The sequence below is a fragment of the Drosophila elegans genome, unplaced genomic scaffold, assembly GCF_018152505.1.
Source record: "Drosophila elegans isolate 14027-0461.03 unplaced genomic scaffold, ASM1815250v1 contig_536, whole genome shotgun sequence".
Taxonomy (NCBI): Eukaryota; Metazoa; Arthropoda; class Insecta; order Diptera; family Drosophilidae; genus Drosophila; species Drosophila elegans.
In genome coordinates, this window is record NW_024545919.1 from 1,224,062 (window position 1) to 1,236,581 (window position 12,520).

General features: G+C 34.6%; 1 protein-coding gene and 1 long non-coding RNA gene across 2 annotated transcripts in view; both read right to left on the minus strand.

Moving 5' to 3' along the window:
* LOC108149630 overlaps positions 1–12,520 on the minus strand; it is a 300,988-nt gene that overhangs the window by 87,474 nt on the left and 200,994 nt on the right.
* Positions 7,167–7,750, minus strand: LOC108137507. The gene is made up of 2 exons (XR_001774043.2): positions 7,568–7,750; positions 7,167–7,509 (listed from the first exon to the last, which is right to left on the minus strand). It is a non-coding gene; the product is annotated as an uncharacterized LOC108137507 (long non-coding RNA).

A 12,520-nucleotide genomic window follows, 5' to 3' on the forward strand; every position in this document is an offset into this window, starting at 1 on the left:
TAATGGTTAAATATTTCAGAGTTACGGTTTAAATTTCATCAAAATCGGTCGACTATATCATATAGCTACCATAGAAATAATAAAAATATATAAAATAAGTATCTAATAATTGAGCTGCAAATCATCATAGCTTCAATGTTTTTATACATAAACGCATGTAAGTCATAATTTTAATGTTTTAAAAAATATTTAATTCTTGCAACAGCTGCAAGGGTATATGAACTTTCGAAAAAAAAACCTCGAGTGAAAAATGAATTACATTATATAATTCAGTTCTTGATTAATAATTACGCAGCACATTTCAGCCCTTGGATTAAAATTACAATTCGGTTGACCAACAAAAAGTGGAATAATAGAAAACAATAAACACAATAATTATTGACTATTATTTAGTTTTACTCTAGCCAAAAATTGATTTGCGAAAACAGAGAATTCAACTTGGACGGACACGTAATTGCAGAATTTAAACCCCAAACACCGAACTACAAACTACTGGAGAAAAACTGACAGCATATTGCGAAGAAGCGGAAGGACGACGTCAACTGCTGATTTCGAAATTAAATCTGGAGGGTAACTAACCAGATTTTCTAATTTACGTACAGGCGATTAAAGGTTTCATAAATACTGATCAGAAAATAACCAATACAATTATTTACTATTTTGGCTCATCATGATACTACAGACTAAAGATCATTAGTTCCTATTGTACAAAATGAGGGAATTTATGAGGAACATATTAATTTTAAATTGAAAAAAAAGCCCTAGTTAAAACGCAAAAACGAATCAGAATTCTAAATTACAGAAATTCAGTACAAATACCCAACGCCAATATCGACCAAGTTACCCACAATATTGGCAACCCTTTCAACCTAATTTTAATCAATACATGCAATCACCTATAAGCCCTACAACCAAGCTATTTGGCACGAACCAAATCATTTCTGACCCTACCAATATATGAACACACAACCAATTACTCACAAAAATCCTTTCCCACAACAATCAAATAAAATTCGAAAACAAAAGCATATTTTAAAGGATATATGTACATACCGTCAACATCCCTGTTTACCAAATGACCAAGACAGTAACAGTAAGCAAAACAAAATGTTTATTGACGAATTGAGATTTCACGACGCGCACGAATACGAAGAATTACAACCTAGTTATTATGAACAACAATATAATGACTACAATCAATACCATGGGTTGATTGATGAAGGGCAACAACAGGTACAATCCATCCAACAGCACCGGACAACACCAGTACTTAAAGTGAAGTTACTGACCATAGTGCAGAAGAAAACAATAGCAATCTGATTCATTTAACAGAAAAACCAATAAACTATTTCAAGAAACAAATAATTTTCATTCAATCCGATAAAAATAACGTAGGGCATTTAACAATATTCGGTAACTCCAATATCACAATTCAATAAGGCCAAACAATTTTTACTTGATCATTTTATTTATTGAAACATTATGATTTATATTGAGAGCGATGTCGATTTTGAAATTATTCGAAAAGCATATAGAGAAGAAATATTAATACCACCTACACTAAAAAAATTCGCAGCCTGTACCTATTAAAGAATGTTTATTTATATGCCGAACTCGAAGAAATTATACTTCAATCACGTGAAAAACTTTTACATCCAGAAATACAGAAAATTATAAAATGATTGAAAGAAAATCACTTATTGCCAAAAAGCCAATTATTAATTCAGAATATAATAAATGAATGCAACAAAAGCCAATTAGATAAAACAGAACACAGAAACACAAAAATGCCTTTTAAAATCACACCCAACCCTGAACATTGTCGTGACAAATTTGTGGTAGATATTTATTCATCTGAAGGAAAACAATACATCAGCTGCATTGACATTTGTTCTTAATTCGCTACTCTTGAACAAATAAAAGCAAATGACTGGATAGAAAGCAGAAACGCGCTAATGCTCATTTTTAATCAATTACTAAAGGCAAACAGAGACGGAGTTTTCTCCAGCTTGATGCAGAAGTAATTGAATTACAACTCTATACGCCAAAAGAATGTGTAGCAGACGTCGAACAACTACATAAGACAATAAATGAAAAAAAAAGCCCAAAAGAGGGAAGTTCAGCCATGTACCAAGAAAGAAGAATAGGCAGTGTAGGTGATCCCACGCTCAACCAATGTAAACAAGCCTCATCCGGAGCATGCGACGCCGGCCTTTAATAACATAAATAATTCTTGCAATCACTAAGTACCACCCTGAGTGGCACTCTTACTCTCAAATTATTATATACAATCAATATCCCAAGCCGGCGATATCGCTCCAAAACTTATCTACAATATCCCAATCGCTCCCAAACTTTTTGGAACAAAGGGCAGCACAAGTAATATTTTTTTCACAAGAATTTAATCTTAAGCTGAGATCAATAAAATAAAGACGTGAAACTAATTCTTCGTTTACTTATTCCTCTTAGCGTTGTCCTTAGTCAATTGCCGGGATATCAGTTTGACTTAATTAATAAATAACAAAAACTTTACTTTATATATGCTAATATATTTAATGATTATTTCGGTCAAACGCTCGAGGATGCAACTCGAGTAGCAGCGAAGACAGGAGTCAGACGAATAAGACAGATTTAATTATTTTCCCAGGCACATTTCATATTTTTTATGATTATGTTGGAGAGGCAAGAAGCTACCAAGACCCACTCCCAAATACGTCGACGCTTACGCCGGCAAAAGGTGCCTGACCATCAGTCGCTTCTTCCTCGGCCCGTGTCCATTGGACTGGGCACTAATACGCCATACGTAACAGAAATGACGCCTAACGCAAGGACATGACACAGCATCAAAATTTACACAATTTAAAACTTTTCAGGTTCTAAGTTTAAAAACCATCACAATTTAGAAACATAAGCATCATTTGGCACAGAATAGAAATCAGAATATATACGCATAATATTTTTTCTGTTCTTTAGATAAAGTTTTACAATGAAATATGTGCAGATTTTCTTAATGTTTAATTAACGTAACAAAAATTTAGCTAATTTTTCTGGCCGACACTGCCGGTTACACTATGATAGGCTATGCCCGGTCTCTTGTGAGGCTCGAGTGCAGAAAGAGTTGGGTAGCGGACATTTGGCCACCGCACATAATTGTCGAATACTTTATGGTCATTATATTTTAGTTAACCGGTTGGGGTTACGGTTACGTCATCCGATTGGACATCCAGGACTGCAATGTGGATGGAGGAACTGACGGAAGCTGTACAGCCGACGCTGTGAGTTGCACTAGGCTATGCCCAGTCTCTTGTGAGGCTCAGCCTGTACGGAATCCGCAACTACATTCTTGGGCGGGTGGACGATCTTAGTTTCTCTGGCCGACGCTGCCGATTGCACTAGGCCTTGCCCAGTTTCTTGTGAGGCTCGATTCCAGCGAAATGGGAAAGCTGTTGCAGATCTCAGGCCGGACTACATTATGGTCATTATAATATAGTCTATCGGCCATAGAAAAATCGACAGCATCAGTGTCCAAGCCAGTTTTATAGATATTGGATGGAGCCAGCCTGACTTCCGACGACGGGTGGGGAGGTGTTCGCACAGATACGTGTTAGGAGCAGCCTATTCCCGTTGGAAACCGCAGCCAATGGGCTTTCTGACCAGGAAAAAGAGCGGATAGTTAAGCGGACCCAAATGCGCAAAAGCTAAACTTACACTACTATAGAGATTTATTTTATTGCATTTTGGCTTAAGGATCGGACGAATTTCAGACCGAAAAATACCTTACCTTAATTCAGAATCCCTGAAATTATATTCATTTATCAATATATATTTTCATATAGTCGATATTCGTACAACGAAACGCGATTTCACTTATAAATCTAAAAAATCTACCTTAGATACACATATATTAGGTTGTCAAAAAAGTTTTGCGGTATTTTCGCTAGTTGACGCTGAAAGCGCTTAGTTCTTGTTTTATTCGTCGCATCAGGTCATACTATACCATTTTGGAAAGCACTTTCACGCGATAACACGTGTGTGATTGATTGTCTTTTCTTTTTAGTCGTTCGTGAGTTATAGCGTCGCAATCATGGAGCAAAATAAAGAGAAAATACGGCATATTCTACAGTACTACTACGATAAAGTCAAAAATGCATCTCAAGCAGCCAATAAAATTTGTAAAAAGTTTATGGACCCGATACAGTTTCCATTTCCACCGCACAACGATGGTTTCAACGTTTTCGGTCTTGTGTAGAGGTGGTCGAAGATGCGCCAAGCTCCGGAAGACCTGTCGTCGAAAATTGCGATAAAATCGCTGAATTGGTCGAAAGAGACCGGCATAGTAGCAGTCGTAGCATCGGTCAAGAGCTGGGCATGAAGAAGCTTGGAGTCACTTGATGTATGTATGGGATGTATGGGTGCCACACGAATTGACACAAAAAAACATTTTTGACCGTATCGACGCATGCGAATCGCTTCTAAATCGCAACAAAATCGACCCGTTTTTGAAGCATATGGTGACTGGCGATGAAAAGTGGGTCACTTACGATAACGAGAGGCACAAACGGTCGTGGTCGAAAAGCGGTGAAGCGGCCCAGACGGTGGCCAAGCCTGGATTGACGGCCGGGAAGGTTCTTCTGTGTGTTTGGTGGGATTGGCAGGGAATAATCCCCTATGAGCTGCTCCCCTTGTACTGCCAGCAACTGGACCGCTTGAAGGCAGCACTCATGCAGAGAGGCCATCTTTGATCAACTGAGGCCGAATTGTCTTCCATCAGGACAACGCCAAACCACACACATCTTTAGTGACGCGCCAGAAGCTCCGGGAGCTCGGATGGGAGGCTCTTTTGCATCCACCATATAGTCCGGATCTCGCACCAAGTGATTACGATCTGTTTCTGTCCATGGCGAACTCGCTTGGTAGTCTGAAGTTGGCCACAAGAGACTCCTGTGAAAATTGCCTCTCCAAATAGGGAAGCGAGCTTCTATGAGAGGGGCATTATGAAGTTGGGATCTCGTTGGGAACGCGTCATCGAACAAAACGGCGCATATTTGACTTGAATCGCATTATTGTAACCAATTTTATGAACAATTCAATAAAAATACCGCAAGACTTTTTTGACAACCTAATATATATATATATATATCTCGAGAGAATCTAAGACAGCAAGACTAAAATAGGAAAATATAAGTTGTATAAAGATATACATAAGTACAAGGAGTACTTATGACCCAATAACAAATGGCCGGTATAAAGAACACGGTAATTATATATACCACATCTGGCCGAACTACCAGAGCAGTAGCTCTCAAACAAGCAGCACAAGCAGCTAAGGCACGTCGGAGATCGGTTAGAAATAAAATTCAAGTCCTTGGAGTCGTAGGTGGCGAAGATATGGTTCTTTGACTACCACGAGGACGATCCAATATGCTACCACAACCCCGATCTAGACCACAAAATAACCCTGATCAGGAAGGAAGGCTCGAGAGAATGATGGCTCAAAATAAAGAACTAAAAGCCACATTTTCCAACGAGCTTACAAACTTAAAATCACAAATGGCTGGTCTACAGAGCCAAGTTATAGAGATAAACAAGGAACACAAAAATACCGCCTATACCGCCTTCCTGTCAGTCTTCCTCCAAGACATGACAGACCTCCGTGGATGACACTAGAGCTTCAAAGACTTAAAAACCTTAAAACAAACACTTACAAAAAGTACAAAAGGCCGAGCACGCCATCTGATTTTAATGTTCTTAACAGTCAATTCAATTCTAGGTTTTTGAACCGGTGTAAAACCGAATTTTCAAATAATCCGAAACAATTTTTTAGCTTTGTAAATTTCAAGCGTTAAAACTCCGCCTTGCCTTTATCAGTACGATTAAACTCAATTGAGGCGTCTACTGACTCCAAAATTGCTAATTTATTTGCCAAATTCTTTCAAACTACCTATAGTGCGGATTCCTGTCTAGATTCAGATTACCCTTACAATTTAAACAGGTCAAATTGTATTTGCTCCCCAGTAATAACATTTGTCTTCTAAGGGAGTTGGAGACCACAGCACCATTATACTCTCCATTATTACATATCATTCGCAACACTTTTGTTCCTCACGAATATCACCTTATCAACATGGTTTCGTTAACTAAAAACGCAGTTTCCAATATGATTATCGTAGCATCTGGAGTGCCTCAGGGTAGTCATTTGGGTCCATTTCTATTTTCCTTATTCATCAATGTTCTTCCTTATATTATATCACATGCTCGAGTACTGATATATGCTGAAGATGTTAAACTTTGATTGTCCTATAAAAATTTGCAATCGGGTTTCGGCTTTATTCTGATATTGATTGTTTTCGGAGATGGTGTCAATCTTACCTTTTAAATCTGAATTGCCTTCAATGGAACGAAATGACTTTTTATAGTTTTTTTCTAGTTTTAAGTTTATTTCTTTCCTCATGTTTTTTTTTTATAAACTACCTGTTCCACATGATATTGTTTTTCTTTTCCGGTTTCATTATGTGTTTCTAACATTTTTTTTTGTGTATTTTTTAAAATTTTATGAATATTAACGTGTTCTATTTTATAACATAGTACGTCAAAGGATTTTTGTTCGTTGATGAATGAATGTTCTGATTATATTCTTGAGCGGCTCCAATTACTATTTCGGAATAGTCGGTTAAATTAAATTCTTCTTTTACGCACCTAGCTAATTCAGTAAATGTAGAATGTGCCCTTTCAACTTATCCGTTTGGGGTACTGTGCCTCTGGTCTGCGTAATGTAGAGTTAAACCGTACCTTTGTGCAAAAGATTTAAATTGGTCCTAGGTTAAGCTCGGTTCATTATCGGTCATTATTACTTATTTCAAAGTAATTCCATTACTTTGTTTTCGATTTTTAATTTCTTTTGGATTTCTTTTACTACTAGAAATTTTGAATAAGCGTCAATGCAAGTTATGAAAGTGAGACTTTGCGCGTAATATATGTCAATGTGTGAATTGTCCCCTTCTTTACTTGGGATTGGGACTTCTCCAATTGCAATTTTAATTGGATGTCTGATATATTTGTTTTCATTGCAAATTTTACAATTTTTTATATATTCTTTTAATTATGTGAGTAACCGAGAAAACTGGTTTCGCGTTTAAAAAACTTTGATTTGTCTAAAGAAATTTTTATGTTTGTATTTAATAATATATTTATAATTTTGTTTAAGTCTTCATAATGTTGTTCAATCGAATTTGAGAATATAATGTCGTCCATGTAGACATGACATGTTTTCCTTATTTGTTCTCTTTAAATGTCATCCATTGCTCGCTGGAAAATTTTTAACAAATTTAACAAATATCCGAATGGCATTCTTAAAAATTCGTATTTTCCATTATTTATTGAACAAGATGTTTTTTGACATCAGGTTCTTTCATTAATATTTGATGAAAACCTGATTCTAAATCTGTTGCTGAAAAATATCTTGCTTTCCTTAAATTAGATAGTATTACTGATGGGTCTTGCATTGGGTACCTGTCAGGTATGGTACTTTCATTTAACTTTTTATAGTCAAAAACGAGTCTAAACTTACGGCTTCCGTCTTGATTCTCTCCTTTTTTTGGGACTACCAGAACTGGTGAGTTGTAAGGGCTTCAACTAGGCCTTATAATTTATTCTGACAACATTCTACTTATTTCGCTATTCACAAAGTCGGTGACGGATAAAGCATACGGAAATTGTTTCACGTATATTGGCCTTTCGGGAATAAGATTTATTTCCCCCTTTATGTCTGTTCTAAAAGGAATTTGCAAATTTATCGTAATATTTTATCTTTTCTGTTTTCCCTTTAAATTCCAATACTCCCTTTACTATATTAATTATAGCTCCAATTTTTCTTAGTAAATTGGATTCAATTAGAAGATCAAATTCCAATCCTTCTATTTCATAAAATAAATGCCGTGTTTCCTCAAATATAGTTATAATATGGTAATACATAATAATTGAATACCCATGAACTGCAGTTACCTTATTATATATTGATAATTCATTTTTATTTTCAAAAATTGCCTTTTTTATATAACAAGCAGTGGCTACTGTATTATTATTTTGATAATAATTATTATTATATCTTCCTCGATTGTTATTTGCCTGCCAATTATTATTCGGCTGCCGATTGTTATAAGGTTTATTCTGGACTTGAATCGATGGATCAACATCCATTGGCTCGACATCTTGTTGCTTTTGAGTGCTATTTTGGTTATTGTTTTGCCAAAAATTTCCCTTTTGTGGCCAATTATAGTTTTGGTTATGATTACCCGTTTTATTATTATTATTATTATTATTATTATTATTATTTTGTCGTACTTGATCAAATCGTAAGTTGTTTCCCTGATATTTATTTTTATTTTTAAATTTTAAAATCCATTAATCATGTTTACAAATTGAGCACGGAAATTGTTTGATTCTAATTCTTGGACCTTTGCCAAAGCATTGGGCAAATCTGGTGGATTTAATGAGAAAAGAGTTTCTGAGATAGATCCATTTAATTCGGATATAAATATTCGTAGAGCATTGCTCCTTATTATTTTGTTTGTTTCCTTGGTAATTACGCTGTCCTTTCCGTGTGTCATTATGGTTTTGTTTATTAGTAGTCAATTTTTTATTAACTTCGTTATAGTATTTAGTAACTGTTATTCGTCCCTGCCTGAGAATTCTTAGTTCTGACTCTAGAATATGAATTGTTCGCTTATCGCTATATATAAAATCCAAGTAAGACAAGATTGCTTGAAAGTTTAAAACGGTGCCATGATTGCTAAGAGCATCATGGGCAGCTCCCATAATTTTATTTCGTAAAATTGTTGACTTTGAATTTTATAAAGATTCATAACAGTTTCTGCAGCTTCCTTCCAACCCACATATTGTGTTCCTTCCCCAGTGAACTTTGGTAAAGATTTTACCACTTCAAGCGTTGTATCGCACTTTATAGTTGGGTCGATTGTTTGTATTTTGTAATCCTCCACAGTGTTTGCATCTGTGGTTAGTCTTCCTTCTAAACCTTCTATTTTCTTGCTCACTTCATTCAACTGAACATTTATTAATATTTTAATTAATTCCACTGTAAGGCCGCCAGCTGTGGCTATACTACCTAGAAATTTGGTGCTGAACCTCCGGTTGCCATTTTTAATTTTAATTCACCAAAGCTATTTATTAAATCTTCCAGATTGTTTCTTGATGATATTCTTTAATTCGCGAATCTATATTATTTTTTTTTATACCCTTGCAGAGGGTATTATAATTTCAGTGAGAAGTTTGAACGCAGACATCTCCGACCCTATAAAATATATATATTCTTGATCAGCATCACTAGGAGAGTCGATCTAGCCATGTCCGTCTGTCCGTCCGTCTGTCCGTATGTCCGTCCGTTTCTATGCAAACTAGTCTCTCAGTTTTAAAGCTATCTGCATGAAACATTCCAAAAAGTTGTCTTTCTATTGCAGGTAGTATACAAGTCGGAACGATCCGGATCGGACGACTATAGCATATAGCTCCCATTTGAAGAATCAATTATGCTGATACTGGGAACGCAAAAGGCGCAATTGATTGGGCTTCGAACGGAAGCTGATGTTTACTTTAGTTTTGATTTGTTTAACTTAGCTGGGGAGCCAAGATCGGACCTCAAAACCAAAGGCAAAGACAAAGGCAAATGCAGAGATTGAAATTATTGTTTATAAAAGCCATAAGTGGCCTGGTTTCACGGGTTGGATAACTTGCATACATGGATTTCACTCGCTGATGGCGTGTGTGGTCAAATTACGTTTGCACTTGAAGAGTGCTGATCCTGCAGTTTTCGCTAACATTGTTGCCGATGGTACAGTGTGTACTCTGTATGCATGCAAATTAAATTTATCACTAGTAATATTGTTAAAAAAATATATTTTTTATTTTTAGTAACTTGGTGTTAAACCTTTTTATTTAATTTCACAAGTACAATACACCTAATTTTTCACAATCGAATTTCTTACTTCCGAACTGTTTCTTGATCAAAGATGGACTGCCGGCTTAATTCTGAAATTTTATCCAATGAACCTTGGCCAGAAGCTTTTCTTTGAGCCTCTCGAACTTTTCCTTTTGTATAGAATATAAGCTTAGGATGAAATCATGGCATCCTATTGTGAAATTCAAATATGCTGACCGATGCAATTTGTTTGGGCTTGGATCGCAATAGTTTGAACTTAGAACGCAATTGATTGGGCTTCGAGTAGAAACTTATGTTTACTTTCGGATTTGTTTGTTTATTTGGTAGGGAAATCAAGAGCGGACCCCAAAGCCAAAGGCATGGGCAAAGACAAAAGCAAATGCAACGGCATAGGCGAAGATTGTTTAAATTGAATTTTGAAAAAATTGTTTATTAATTCCATAAGCGGCCCGGTTTCACGGGTTGGTTAACTCTCCCCCTTCTAAAATGGATCGCCCCGATTCATTATGAATTTCTTTTAAGCGTTCTCTTAGTTTTGAAAAAAAACATTGTTCTTGGTTTGTATCTTTTTCTTTAAAAGTTTCTTCGTGGTTTGTGTTTTCTTCTATTAAAATTTAATCTTGGTTTTTATTTTCTTTTTTTAAAACTTTTTCTTGGTTTGTACTGATTTCTAGTTCTGGCCGTTGTTTTTTAGTTACAAAATTTCTATATATTATGTAAAGTAATAATATTAAAAATATAATGATAAAAATTAATAATATAAAGGAAACTGATATTTTGGTATTATTAATTTTTACAAATGGATTGATAACGTTTATATTGTCAAGAGTTAGCTCCGAATTATTTGAAGCAATATATTCGGAAATGTCATAATTTATGAATTTATGCTGAGCTATATAGTTTAATATTTTGTTTTCCTGTTATTAATAATAATGGAGTCTTGTTTTGTAAAGGTCACATTTTCCGGTAATCATGGGATATTTTATGTAAACTACAAGTAAATCATTATTTAATAAAATTAGGTCAGATAATTCTACAGATTGTTTTTCATGATTGTAAATTTCTTTAATTTCATTCTCGTTTAAAATTTTTGTATTAAAAATTGTTGCTTTCGCTAAGATAATAGTATCTAATAAATTTTGTAAGTCAAATGTGAGTAACCGCGAATGATGTTTTCGTAAAATTGTTTCCTCGTTGAAAACTACATTTTTTAAACTTTCAGTAAGATATTTTACTTCATTAAATAATTTTGAATTTATTGTGAATTGCTTGTTGTTGTTTTCAATTAGGCTGTCTATTTTGTTCTGAACCGTTATGAAATCATCATGATCAGGAGTACCTGCTATCCATTTCCATAAAGTTCCTATTTCATTAATTCCTCTTTTTTGTCTTTCTGGCATTATTTCTGATAAAGTTAATTTAATGAGTTCCAAGTCCATTGAAATTTCCCATTCTATGTCTGTTTTTGATGTTTTGGTCAAAGATCTGGTTTCCGTGTTAATTATTTCTTCTGCGTATGAATCGTACGTCAATACGTCTTTATTGTCCTTAAATAATAAATATTCGTGACTTGTATAGTCAATTATTTCAGAACTTGTTAAAAGTAATAGGTTGAGTATAAGTACTGAAAAAAAACATTTTTCTGAAAATAAAATATTTTTGTTTATATTAGAATTTAATATTATCTTTATGAATAATTCTATTTCTATTGTTGATTACTATTTTGTTAGGCAAATTTTCCTTTACAACTTGTTTTTTATATCTGGATTTAAGTTTGTTTCGTTCCCCATGTTTCTTTTCATAAACAACTTGTCCTACATGATAATCTTTTTCTTTTCTGTTCTCATTATGTGTTTCTAACATTCTAGATTGTGTATTTTTCAAGATAATGGGAATATTATCATGATCAATTTTATTATATAGGATATCAAATGGTTTTTCGTTTGTTGTGGAACGAATGTTCTGATTATATTTTTGAGCGGCTCTAATAACTATTTTGGAAAAATTTGTTAAATTAAACTCCTCTTTTATGCAGCGAGCTATTTCTGTTAATGTCGAGTGTGCTCTTTCTACTTGTCCGTTTGAAGTACTGTGTCTTGGGTCTGCGTAATGCAAGGTAGTTCCACACCTTTGTGCAAATGATTTAAGTTGGGCCGAGGTAAAACTAGGTTCGTTATCGGTCATAATTACTTTTTCCTGGGGAAATTGTTGAAATAGTTCCATTACCTTAATTTCAATGTTTAACTTACATATTTTGAATTTCTTTTACAACAAGGTATTTTGAATACGCGTCTATACAAGTAAAAAATGTTAAATTTTGCGCGTAGTATATATCTATATGTAAATTTTCTCCTTCTTTAGTTGGAATAGGAGCTTCCCCGATTGGAATTTTTATTGGGTGCCTGTTATATTTATTTTCATTACAAATCACACAATTTTTGATATATTCTTTCAAGTTTTTAAATAAGTTTGGCCAATAATATAACCTACTGATTTGTTTATAATTTTCATCCAGACCCCTATGAGCTCGACTGTGTGTTTCTTCTATAATTATGGCTTTATCTTCAT